This window comes from Vicia villosa, linkage group LG5 (assembly GCF_029867415.1).
Source record: "Vicia villosa cultivar HV-30 ecotype Madison, WI linkage group LG5, Vvil1.0, whole genome shotgun sequence".
Classification (NCBI taxonomy): Eukaryota; Viridiplantae; Streptophyta; class Magnoliopsida; order Fabales; family Fabaceae; genus Vicia; species Vicia villosa.
In genome coordinates, this window is record NC_081184.1 from 18022708 (window position 1) to 18036765 (window position 14058).

At 30.0% G+C, this 14058-nt stretch overlaps 1 long non-coding RNA gene across 1 annotated transcript; it reads left to right on the top strand.

The window, feature by feature from the left end:
• Positions 1-343: 343 nt before the first annotated feature.
• LOC131606359 (uncharacterized) lies at positions 344-2435 on the top strand. Its single transcript, XR_009284813.1, has 3 exons — positions 344-434; positions 1672-1764; positions 2189-2435. It is a non-coding gene; the product is annotated as an uncharacterized LOC131606359 (long non-coding RNA).
• The last annotated feature ends 11623 nt before the right edge of the window (positions 2436-14058 follow it).

Consider the following 14058-nt stretch of genomic DNA (forward strand, 5'->3'; position numbering starts at 1 on the left):
ACACTTGGCAAACTTGCCAAAGTACTCCTTTTGCTTTATTATATTAAATGATAATAATAACAATAACAATAATCTATTAATAAATAAATAATTTAGGTGTTGCATAGTTATTCATATAATTAATATTATCATATAATTTGAAAGTGTAATAGTAACAACAAAAATAATAAAAATAAATAATAATAATAATAATAATAATAATAATAATAATAATAATTATTATTATTATTATTATTATTATTATTATTATTATTATTATTATTATTATATAAAAAATTACTGTACTTAAATAAAAAGCAATTCTTTCATTAATGAGTGCTAATTGACAATCGTTACCCTTCCCATTTTCACTGGACACGAACCTCTTGAAGTTCTCGCGAGTGCTACTACCCTCCATGCCCAAATTGACTTCCCCTTCCAAATCAATTTTCCAGGTTTTGTGTTTACTTTTGCCATTTCAATTTCACTTTCGCATTTCATTTTTGTTTCGCTTTAGAACCAAAACACAATCGATGTAGGTCTTCATCTTAAAACCTAAAAAAATGATTTTTACCTTAAAAATCCAAATCAATTTTTATTTTCACCTCAAAAGCAGAATTAATTTTCATCCTCAAAACCCAATCGATTTCGATTTTCACCACGGAAAATGATTTCCTTCCTCAAAACCAAATCGATTTGGACTTTCTTTCACTATCAAAATCGAAATTGATTTCTCTGATATCTGAGATCGAAATGTTCTTATTTTTGTTTCAAAATACGAGATTGAGATTGAGATCTGCACTCTTCTTTCTTTTTGTTATCTCTCATCCCAACTCTAGTAAACAAAGAAACCCTTCCATTTTTTAATTATACGAATTATATCATTTTCGTTAATATTTTTCTATTGATTTATAGGCTAGAAGAGTGAATAGTTGCTCCTATGTATCTAGGATTAAGCTCGTTTGAAAGTATTTCGTTGCTCCTCTGTATCTGAGTTTTTCTTCTTTGATGCATTTTAGAATTCCTAAAGGAAGTGTGAAGGGTTTAGTTGTTGAAAGTGACAGAACTAGAGTTAGTTTTGACTTATTTAATTTTCTTGTCTAAGATTGAATGTAGTTACAGAATATGGTCATGAATAATAATAGTTCATTTTTAAAGAAATAAAAACTTGCTGCTTAGAGTAAATTGTGAAGGATGGTTTTTGAAACAAAAGGATTAATATATATATATATATATATATATATATATATATATATATATATATATATATATATATATATATATATATATATATATATATATATATATATATATATATATATATATATATATATATATATATAACTAATGAATATTCAATTGGAAAAAGGAATTGTACATTGAAAAATTATAAACTTTAATTTCATTCTGAAATTGCAGTACCAGGCCTTATTTCCCATTTGTGGTGTTAGAAGAGTGACTATATCATTAAGTTTTTTATTAGGTGAGTTTTACAAGAGGGTAAAACTTAATTTAGGAGAGGAATTCCTGTTTATGAGTAATCTTGTGTATAGGAATTATAAAAGTAACACCACATAAAAGTTTTGATTCCTCATTAATGCTAACTTTTAAGTTGGGAAATTAAAGCTTGAGTGTTAAATATAGTTGTGTTGGATTTACTAATTTTTAACTTTGAGTATGACCACCATGTAGGTTCTCAGGTTTAAGTGTATCATTTCATAAACTTGTTTGATTTGCAAAAGTGGAGGATGCATAATTGGTGTCTATCGCAAATATTTGCAAAAGGTATATGCTCATAAAAATATATATGTTGCTAAATGCTTCTAGTTATCTTTTGTTGTTTGGTCTATCAGTTTTATACCCCTCCCCAAAATATCTATGTTGCCCCTTCTAATGGTTTAGTAATTTAGAATTCAAACAGATTTTTTATTGCTTTGATTGTTTATTGAAAAAGAATAAAAACAAGGTGGCTTTTTTGTAATTTAAAGTAAAAATAAGAAATGAAAATAGAAAAAAATATCTAAAACCAAACAACCCCTTAGATTTGTTATCCATAACTATGTTTTTGTATCTCTAATTGTGATGTTTGATTCTAATGAGGAATGTGTCAACACTAGATATTTTATTTGATTCTAATGAGGAAATGATAGAGAAAAGGTTTAGATCTTAATGTTGAACCTCTTACATCAAGTCAACTTTTTGTTTCTAGTGTGCAGGTCCTAGTTGAGGAGTATGCAAGGATCCACATGACTAGCAGTATCTAAAAGAGGAAGGAGCATGGTGATGGGTGGGGTGACCACACCAACCGGTTGATGTATACTCATTATTAGAGCAATTGGATTTATTGCACATCAAGTTACAAACCGACTTAAACTCTTGTCTATAGTTATGAGTTCATAATTTTTGCGCTTGACAAACTCAATTATTATATTAATTTGAAGAATCTTGTGTATAAACTCAACTATTTATTATCAAATTTTAATTTATGTATTGCATTACTTAATTTAAAGAATCTTGTGTATAAGTTCAACTCTTGTTGTTGATGTACAATAAAGTACTCAACATGAATTGAGCCCTGCTATTATCTTTATTTTTATGTAGAAAATAATTTATCAATTATTGGGCACAGTTGAATGGTGGCTATTGTAGATAGTTCTCAAAAATCTACTTTACTCTAAGGCAACGTTTTATGATTGTTGGTGCTATTGGAGACACTTAAGAAGCGTTGCCTCAAGGTCCCAGAAAAAACGTCCCCTATTCCAATATTTTAGGCGACGTTTATGAATAGTGTGCCCAAAGAGAAAAACAAACGTCCCCTTAGGTAATAGGCAACGCTCGCATAGAAGACACCTGAAAATTGTTGCCTATACTTTTAGGCAACGATTTTCATAACTCTAGCAACACTTTTTCAGCGTTGCAAGAGACAATAAATGTTGTAGTGTGGGGATGAATTTGCGGCATTTTGTGATGTTGTTCCGGTTAGAACAACTCCTTGGTTTCCAGAAAGGTCAGAATCATTTGCATTAACTTCAGACATGTTAGTTAATTTTCGACCACTTCTTAGAATCATACATAACTAATGCACTAACAAATATAAAACAAACAGCAATTGACGAGTCCCACTAGGCGTGCCAATTTGTTTACACAGAAAAATGGTAAACAAGCGCTAGTTTCCTTTTTAAAGGTTACTTTTGCGGAATCAACTAGAATATTCCAGGACTAATTGCTTTAATTTGTTTATTACGTGTATCTGGTTTGTATTAAATGCAGCAGTGACTTTGAAAGTAAAAGTAAACACTGAAATTGAAGGCTTTAAAGTAAATAAAACAATTAAAAAGCAGTAAATGTGCACTGAAAACGAAATATAACGTAAAATGATTGCATAAATTACACTGGTACGCATACGTACATTCCAAAGTTGCACTCGTCACTCATTATTGCACAGAGATTTGAGTTTACTTGTGTTTTGTAGAAAATGCGAACCCCAAACTGTTCCTATGGAACTTGCTTAAATAGTAAAAATAAAATAACTACTACTAACGGTCGACTGATTATCAGTCAACACGTGTCTTCGACATGCAAGATCTTCAACTGTGAGACCTCCACGCGTCCTGTGAAAACTGCCAGAAAACTGCTTGAAACTGCCTCTTAACTTCTGATGCCTTCCGACTTCAGGGCTGTACTTAAACAAAACGTCTAAGTTTTTTTGTTTGTTCTAGTCGAACATGCATGTTGACTAATTCTAGTCGAACCTTGGCAATGATGATTTATAGATAGTCGAACGTCAGCTTTGACTAAACAAGACCTTTTAGTCAGACTTTTCTCTTTAGATTCTTTAATAATCTCACCTGTTTCAGGGATTATTTACCATTATTTAATAAGTCGAAATCCTAGGGTAACACTTCCCTTGTCAATAACCGATCTTTGGAATCTAGGCAAATTGGCAAACAATTTCCCACCATCGAGAATGACGCTGTCCAGTTTAATGGCTAAGAGCTTTTCGTCCTCCACATTGTTGTATCGAGCAAAGCCGTATCTCCTTCCTCTCCTATCCTTTTTCGGAGGTATAACCACTTCTACTATCTCCCCTAGCTCCTTCGTGCTCAATAAGCAAATCCCTAGCTTTCTAGTTTTCACCAAACTCAGTTATAAAAAAAGATGAGACGACTTCACCTCCCGATATCTTCCTTCTACCCTCTACCGCCACATCCCAAGCTCCCGCATCCCTCAAACCCGCTAGTTTCTTCGCAACCTTCCTCCAACCATCAGCTGATTCAATGAATCGTACCATGGTTGCAAAAGAGCGGAACTCAGACAAGAAAAACCTAGAGAGAAGTTGGAGTTTCTCTCTCTAACATGGATAATTAAGGTGTCTCAATCCCTAGTCGCGTAAGAGTGTGTTGTTAGGTTTTCCCAAAATCAAATTCTCTTTGAAATTTTCAAATTTTAAAAAGGAAATCCTAATAATTTAATACTTATTTAAAACAAAATTATAATAACCATAATCATTAATTTATTTACGTTGAAAGTACATAGTCGTCGGATGAACTCATGAAAGAAGTTCTTCTATTATTTATATTGTTTAACTTCAATTATGTCAATTAAATTTTATATTATATTTATTTTTAAATTATCTATTTTATATTTTACAAGTATTTAACATAAGAATAATACCAGCTGTAAAAAAAAAAAAAACATAAGAATAATACCAATGACGAATATGTGCACAACACGTGTTTTTGTCTTGGATCTTAACTGTTAAATAAAAATAAAATAAAATAAAAGAAAGATAAATTAAATTAAATTTAATATGTATTTTCACAAAATTCCTTTATCTTGGAAAACCCTTTTCTCGAGAAGTTTTTTTCAAAACCCTAGAAATCTTCGTGGTCGTCGACCTCTTGCTCGAATAACCTCCCGCTACGGCTATGAGAACCTTCTCCGTTCACAAACTTTGTTTTTCAAAAAATCCTCCGCCAAAAGCCTCTGTTCACACATTTAACAAATTCTTCGTTCACTAAACCCTGATGAAGAAGCAAACAAAATATGCAATTTATGAGAAACAATACCATGGTGAAGAAGACTCTCTTCTATGATAAACTTCAGTTGAATTTATCTCCTGGTCTCTAATAAAATCAACTATTTCCCCTTTACTTTACTTCCATAGATTTTAATGTCTAAGGTATTTTAATTAAATGTCCCCACCATTTTATCCGGAATTTCTTCTGTTTCATTCAAACCATATGGCGTTATCTTTCAGGTTCCATACCACCAGTGGCTTAGTCCAAGTTATCACAAATCATTTGATGAATTAAAGAGGTACGTTTTTTAAATTTTCAAAATGAGTAAAAATCGTTGTATTATAGAATTGTTGGGTCTTTTTTAGGTGGTATGATTACGTGAACAGTTCAAACTTTTGTTACATGTCAATTTCTTTAGTTATTTGATCAAAAATAAGTTGGAATAAGTGTAATTAAATTTCAACTAATGAACTTTGACGACAACTTCTTGGCTAAAATAAATTTAATCAATCATGAGATCATGGTTGTCAAGATGACAAGATCTTGATCTAGATCTTAAAATCTTATAACTTTGTGATCTCACTCATCCCAACAATACCGGTCTTAAGTAGAATTGTGTATTGTAGCTAAATTGTGAAAAAGATCGGAAAACCATTGATTATGTGTCATCTATATCGAATTACTTTTATATTTTAGTGATATCTTGCGATTTTTATTATGATTTTCTCTACCGAAATATACCGACTTACTTTTTTATTTTAGTGATATCTTGCGATTTTTATTATGATATTATACTTTACAATCTTGATACTCCCTCTTGATCCTTCAAAAAAATTTGGTAGGATCTTCCAATTTTAATAGTAATCTTATGTTTCACGATCTTATTATATCAAGTCCTGATCCTAACAACTTTGCCTGGGATTCTATTCTCTTCATGACATGATAATACTCATCTAATTTTACTGTGACTTTTTAGCTGGTAGTTCAAAATTTAAGGTTGATAATCATAAAGGTTTAGGGCATTGGTTTGTTGTTGGCCTCTCACAAAATGTGAGTCTTCTACGACTGCAACTATTATTACCTTCGTCTGAAGTATAAGTGTAGGGATGATATTTTAGCTTAAAAATGACACGAAAACATATTTAAGGGACTTGGTAGAGAAAATGACTTTTGTATCTAAGATGGGCATTGCTAGACCCATACTGCATGTATATAAAAGAAGAAATAAAGAAGGGAATGTTAGAGGTTGCAATGGAGAAGGAATGCCTAATGTTATAAGTATTTTATATGATGATTTTATTTTTATAAATATTCTCGTTCTTTTAAAAAAAAAAGCTGTAAAAGTATAACTTAGTGGAAACATTAATTATGTTATTTGTTCAGGTTCTTCGGTGACACTAGAAGACGTGAAAGACTTGAACATCTTTTTGACTGGGAAATGATATCTTGGCAAGTCAATGGAAAACTCTTGTGTCTCTTCGGCTTGAGTGGAGAATCATATTCTATTCCTAAGCAAACAGAAAGGTGTGTGGTTTTGACCTCCCTTAAATGTGTTCTTGTTGGTTTCTTTTGTGGTTATGGTGTTTCTTCAAGTATCCTTGTATTTGATATGATAGTTCTAACCTTGTCTTTTGTTGGTTTTTTATTTGTTTTGTTCTTGTATTTTGTTTTGGGTTGGGTTGGATTGTTTTTAGCTAGTGCTATTTTGCTTGTTCTTGTTGGTTTTGATCCATTTTTAGTACTATTTAGGCATTTTCTTCCGGGTTCCCTTGTACTTTAGCCGTAGTGCCTCCCCTCTCTTTTTATTTATTTATATTTCTTGTTTGCCTTTCAAAAAATGTCAAGGTAGCCTAAGAAGAGTCTTGTGTGGTCTTGTTAGGGTTTGAAAGAGTGGGAAGGGATGATACTTTTTCAGTGTCCTCTGCATACCACTCGATTAATCGAAGACATATACTTTCTTGGTGTTCTTTGCATACCACTCTCTTTTAAATTATTCTATTATTTCAAGCCACCTTTTATTTGCTTGCAATCGGTATCTCCCGAAATTTCAGGTAGTTGGAGACATTCTAAGATTGTTTTATCTTGGAATCCGTCCTTGATAAAATTCTCCTCTAGAGAGAACTGATATAAGAGAAAGATGATTGTCGAACCTAGTTTTACCTTGTGTTACTTTTGTGTTGTTTCCATTAAGTCGGTTTCTCACTTGTTTGTCACTTGTGACTTTGTTAGCATTGTATGGTATAACTTGTGATTTTTTTAGCATTGTATGGTATAAGATTTTCAATTAAATGAGGTAGCAAATACTCCCTTGGTCCCAAATTAAAAGACGATTTGGAGAAAAAATTTATTTCAAATTATAAGTCACTTTAAATTTTCAGTGCAACATTAAAATAATTTTTCCCAATATACCTTCTAACATTTATTACTCTTCATTTTTCATACTCTTCTAATTTTGTTTTCCAATGTAATTATTAAAGGGCATTTTTGTAAAGTTATACATTATTTTATTTTTTAATAAAATAGTAACTGTATTTCTTAATTCGTGTGTAATGACCAAATCGTCTTAAAATTTGAGACGGCGGTAGTAGTTCTTAAGAAATTTAATTTTTTTTCGAGATTTTTCCTTTTTTAGGTGGTATAGTAAAATCTAGGAGATTTTATTATGATTTAGCCCATTGTGAGTTACTCCATTTGAAACATTTGAAATGAGTCTGTGTTTTCTAGTAACAACAAACTTGTTTTTTTAGAAAAAAAATTTTATTTGAATTAGAAATGATTTTTGGGAGATCATTTTACAAATTTTGCACTTTTTCATAATGGCTTTAACTTTAGCTAAATCCTTTATTATGGTGCAACTCTTAAAGGGTAATTTTTTAGATATGTATTGTGGCTGTCTCTTTTGATTCCTATGCTTGTAATTTTCAGTGCTTCTAATTGTATTGATAGATGTCTTTATTGTAACTTTTGGTACAACTTATATCATCCATCTCCTTAATTATACAATGAAATCTTTATATATATATATATATATATATATATATATATATATATATATATATATATATATATATATATTATTGATTTATTTATTTATTTATTTATAGATATTGAAATGTAAGAAAAAAAATTATTTTACCAGGTTCATTGTTCTATAAATAAAAATTGTTATTAGAAAATATATTCAAATAATAGAAAATAATTTAATTTCAACAAACAATTACTTTTTTTTTTAGTATTGTTGAATAATATTAGTCAAATAATATATATTGAAATGTAAGAAAAAGGGAATGAACCTAAACAACAAACATAGAATGTTGTATCATTGTAATAAAACTTCTATTTTTCTATCCAGGTTCTTCGTTCCTTCATTCTATAGTAAAAAATTATAATTAGAAAATAATTTAATTTCACCATACTATTACTTTAAATGTATATTTTACAATTTTTTAATAATATATTCAAATATTCAATATAATTTTTTTTAAGGTAAGTGTATTTTTCTTTAAAGGTATAATATGCAAATTAGCTTAACAGATATATAATAAATGGAAATCGTTTAAATTTTTTTAACAATTTAAGCAAGATTACATTTTCTTTATTTATTTTTTGTTTTTCCCATAATTGTATGATGAAATGTATCTATATAATATTCTAGAATTATATATTATTTAATTGTTAATGGTAAGTATGTTTTTAATATATCTATATATTATTCTATACTATATTCCATATTTTACTTTTACGTAAAATTATATATTATTTAATTATTAATGGTAAGTATGTTTTTTATTATTTTAATATTTTATTCTATTCAGTTTTAATATTTGCAATCTCTCGTTCTCTATATAATGCAGTTACATAATCATTTGTCACCAAGTCATATACTAACAGTGTTGAGGTGAGAACTTTCAGATATTCAAAAAAAATATTTACTAGCATTTCAAAGAATGAGCAATAATGAAGCAAATTTTGTTCATGGCAAAGAATTGGCTTACCTGCTTAGTGATAATATCAATGTAAGTATTTATTAATATTTTTTATTTATTTTGATTAAGATTTCTATTCAATATACAAGAGTTCTTATAGCTAATGTTATCTATCTATCTTCTTATGTGATACAGAACATAGTACAAGGATTTAGATCCCAATGTCGCGAAATGATTGAAACAAATGCTGAAATTACACCTATTCATGTATGTATTCTCATATTCATTATTTATTTATTCTTATTTTATAAATAAATACGTCATTTTGTTTAGTGTTTTAAAGTTGAAGCAACAAGACAGTAGCTAGGTTGAGGCTAAATAACTAATCTTTTTTGTTTTATAGTCTTAATCGAAAATCATTTAAAATTTTGTTGCTGTCTCCAAAGTCTAACTGAAGTTCAACTTTTAATTCTTTTAAAATAAATTATATAGATAATTAAGTAATTAAAATATTTTTTTCATTTAAATTTATATTGTTGTATATGATGATGTTGTTTTTATAGGAATCTGAATCATCAACAAGACGTGGGAAGAAGGTGACAACAATACTAATCAAAAGGGAAACTTTTTCTTTTTCATTTCCTCTAGACTTTGATATTTCATGTTTTCCTGGTATAGACAATATGTTGTCTAATCTTACAAGTTGGGATGTTGAATGTCGAAAGAGAGAATCTAGAATTTGCGATACGGTAAAAAATTTCAATATTTTTTTGTTAAATATTGTTTTTTATTTTTTTATTTATTTATATAGATCTGAATAATATTGAACTCAATAATTTGCAACTGAATGATAATATTAAAATTTATTTATTTTACTACAAAATTTCATTTGTTCTTATTATTTTTGGATTTCTATTTAATTAATGACAAATAATGTATATATTTGTTAATGATAATAACAAAATATTTATGTTTATTTATTTATTTCATCAAGTACTATATTCACGCAACCGTGAGTGGAGATAAAAGATTGCGATCCGTTACAGAAGTTGTAAACAAATTACTTCCGGAAGGATATGCCAAGTTGGATAGCCGAAAAAGAAAGAAAAACATGGTGAATAAAAACATAATATCAATAAAATTATATATATTAATTATGTTTTCGTATTATTTATAAATTATAATTATAATATTAATAAAATTTTATTTATAATTATTTACTTATATTTGTTTTGATAATTTTTAGGACTTTGATGATAAAGATGAAGAAAATAATTTTGAGTTTGAGGCTAATGAAAACAACATCTCTCAAGTAAGGGTTTCCGATTTACTTCCTTCTACTGTCTCCATACTAAAGGAAAAAACTAAACTATACGGCAAAGATGATGCATCAAACTATTTTAAATGATAATATGGTAATATAAAAAAACATTTTTAAATTTTAACTTAATGTTTTATTGTTATACATTATTTTCAGGTTCAAAGACAAAAACTTGTCGAGGCGGGGAAAGATATTTCTCCCAAATATTCCACCCGTACAGAAAAATTTATTGGAAACAAAGAAATTAATGCTGAAGTTGGAGATTTTTCTTGTTCTCCTTTAGAGATTATGGATAAAGAGAACAATATGGATGATGATTTAACAAGAGCGTTGCTAAATTCACAAGAAATATCGCCTGAATTTTTGCTATACATCTCAGATATGCAACCCATTGTTCCTGTCAATCAAGATATAGTAGAAGATATGTTGAAAGATCATGTTGAAAATGATTGGACACTAATGGATCGTGTTAATAACTATGAAGTCTTATATGAAATTAGAGAAGACTTCTCAGAATATGATGATTTGATAGCAAACTTTCTAAAATAATTTGTACTTAATCATTAGAGTTTTAAAATTATTTACAATAACAAATTTATAATTGTCTGTTTTTATTTTCTTTGTATGAGAGCATGAAATATTTGACAATATAAAAGTGATTAGAGTCCAAGAGAATACGCACTTTCACTTTTTTCATGTGTGGTGATCTAAATACTAGATATATTTTTTATTATATTTTCTTTACTTTTTTATCGAACTTCAAAATTTTAATTGAATTCCCAACCATCCCAAAGAATTAGATGATTATCGAAATTAAAATAACACAAATATTTGGCATTAATTATATCATCTAAATTTTGTTTTCCGTTAAACAACAATTTTGATTGTCGATTTCTCATATGTCCTTAAAAAAATTTATTTATTTTTAGAAATATCTTATTACAATATTAAAAAATACATTGAATAATGATATGTAAAATTCCTTTTCAAGGAGCAATTTTCTCATAGGAAACTATGTAAAATTATTTTTTGTTTAATGTGAAGTTGTGTCTCTCATGTGGCACAAAGTTCTTAGTTGGTTGGGTATGACCTTACTAATCTTGAAGTCGATTTTAGGTTTGTTTTAGGTGTTTTGGTTTGGTTTAGGGAGGAAGACTCATTTGAGTCTGATTTAAATTTGGTATTTAGTGGTATAGATCACTTAGAAATTAGTAGAAATATTTTGTGCAAGGAAAAAAGTTCAAAAAAACACTATTTTGGATATTTGCTTGGCTTTGAAGTGCGTTTATCCCCCATGCTTGGGCATCTAATTTTTCTTTGCTTGATTGAAATCACAACCCACTCACTGTGGTTGTGATGAAATCGTTCAAAATTACCCAAAATGGTTATGGCATGGTGAATTGACAAAAAAGACAAGGAGTATAAAGGATTATGTCGGTTTTAATCAATGGAAGTCCAACCAAGGAGTTTAAGGTCTCTACAGGATTAAGACAAGGTGATCCTCTTTCACCTTTTTTATTTGTCTTAGTAGTGGAAGGTCTTACGGGTCTTGTGAAGAAATCTATCCAAACGGGAGAATTTCAAATCTTTTCTATTAACGATAATTGTAAATTGGATATTCTTCAATTTGCGGATGACACTTTAATAGTGGGGGAAGATAGTTGGAAACACGTGTTGGCGGTTCGTGCGATGCTTCGTGCTTTCGAAATTGTGTCGGGCCTTGGTATTAATTATCACAAAAGTAAGTTGATAGGTATTAACACTAATCTTCATTTCTTAGAGGCGGCTTCCCACTTTCTTTCTTGTAGGTTGGAAGAGAGCAACTTCTATTTTTTGGGTATTCCCATCGGCTTTAATCCGAGGAAGGAAGCCATTTGAAATCCTCTTTTGCAAAAAATGAGAGATCGCATAGAAGGATGGATGGACCGTTTCTTGAATGTTTCTTGAATTCGAGAGGTATAATAACTCTTCTAAAATCCGTGCTTAGTTCGTTGTGTATATTTACTATGTCTTTTTACAAGATGCCGAAGAAAGTGTTGAAAAAGTTAACTAGTGTGCAAAGTAAATTTTTATGGGGCGGAGTGGCAGAAAGAAGATGTATTAATTGGATAAAGTGGGGGGACGTCACTTTACAGTTGAATAAAGGAGGGTTAGGAGTCAAGAATTTGGATATGTTTAATTTGGCTCTTCTCAATAATTGGAGGTGGCGGATTCTTCAAGGCTAAAATTCTTTGTGGTACAACGTTTTAAAAGCATGTTATGGTGATTTATCTTTAAAGGCGTTCAGGTTGGATTGTAAGATAAAAGTTTCTCCTCTTTGTTTCTTTTGGTGAAAGGATATTTTAAAGATAAATTCTTCTTCCTCACCCTCCCCTCCTTATTTAAATGATCCTATTGTTAGAAGTTGTAGATTTATTATTCGTAATGGACATAACACACCTTTTTGGTATTCTATTTTTTTGGAAGACATAGCTTTATATGAGGCTTATCCGGATTTATTTCTTGTTTCCCGTTTAAAGAATGTGTTGGTGGCGGCAATGGGGGATTGTTGGAAGATGTGTGGCAGTGGGGGGGTTTGGGGTTGCCCAGTTTTGTGGCGGAGGACCCGGTGCTATTGGCTCTATTGTTGTCTTTAAAGAGCCGTTTGGTGGACTTTAATGGGTGGACGGTAGGAAAGGATACCGTGGTTTGGTCCGGAAATCCAGAGAGGGAATTCACGGTAGCTTCATGTTATGAATTCTACGAGAAGTCTCGGATTTTGTATGGCCTTCCTATTAACCATGCGGAAGGTTTTGGACTTTTGTGGGAAATGGAAGTTCCGTTCAAGATAAAAGGCTTTTGGATGGAGACTCTTTCATAATAGACTTCCAAAGAAGGACCTTTTGGTGATTCGAGGTATGCCTTTTCCTTTGGAAGAATTAATGTGTAGTTTTTGTGGTCATAGTGTGGAAACAAGGGACTACTTTTTTGGTTGTTTGGTGGTGAGAAATATTTAGAGTGAAATAGCTTTTTGGGTGGGTAAATGTTTTTTTTTAAGAAGAGTGTTTATCAAATTTTATGGATTGATACTTTTTCTTTCATAGTAAATTGGTGTTGGATAGAAAATTGGATATAGTTTGGTTTGCTACAACTTGGTGCCTTTGGTTGGTTAGGAATTGTGTTTGTTTTTGCAAAGAGGCTTGGAATATGAACAACACCGTTTGGAATACAAAGATGTTGGTTTGGAGATGTTCGTATTGCAGGAAAATTACTCATCCCAATTATTCTTTTTACGAGTTTTGCATGGATCCGTTGTACTATCTCTCGTAATGTAATTGGTTAGTAATTTTTCCTTTGTGGGGGTTTTCCCGTTTCTCTTTTGTAATCGCGTAGGAGAACCCTTAGTTCTCCCCTTATATGTTATCTTGCTTTCTAAAAAAAATAAAAATAATCAGACTTCTCTCAATATGATGATTTGATGAAAACTTTCCTACAAATAATTTATATTTTGTAAATTAAAGTTGTAAAATAATCAGCAATAATAAATTGACAACTGTATGTTGTTATTTTCGTAGGCTGAGAATAGATACACCTCTACTTTTTACATCTTTAGGAATCTAAAGTATTATTTTTTATAAGAAATTGATTAATAAAGCTCGCACTAGGGGTGCAACCCTTACAAAGCAAAACACTAAAGAGTGTTTGAACCGGATAAAGGAAGTTTAAGCCATTCATAGTAAATGGATCTAAACTTAGGATATCCAAAGACAACCATCTCCAAGAAAGAAAGATAATGTTAGAACACAATACATCAAAACAAAAAACCTCCCCT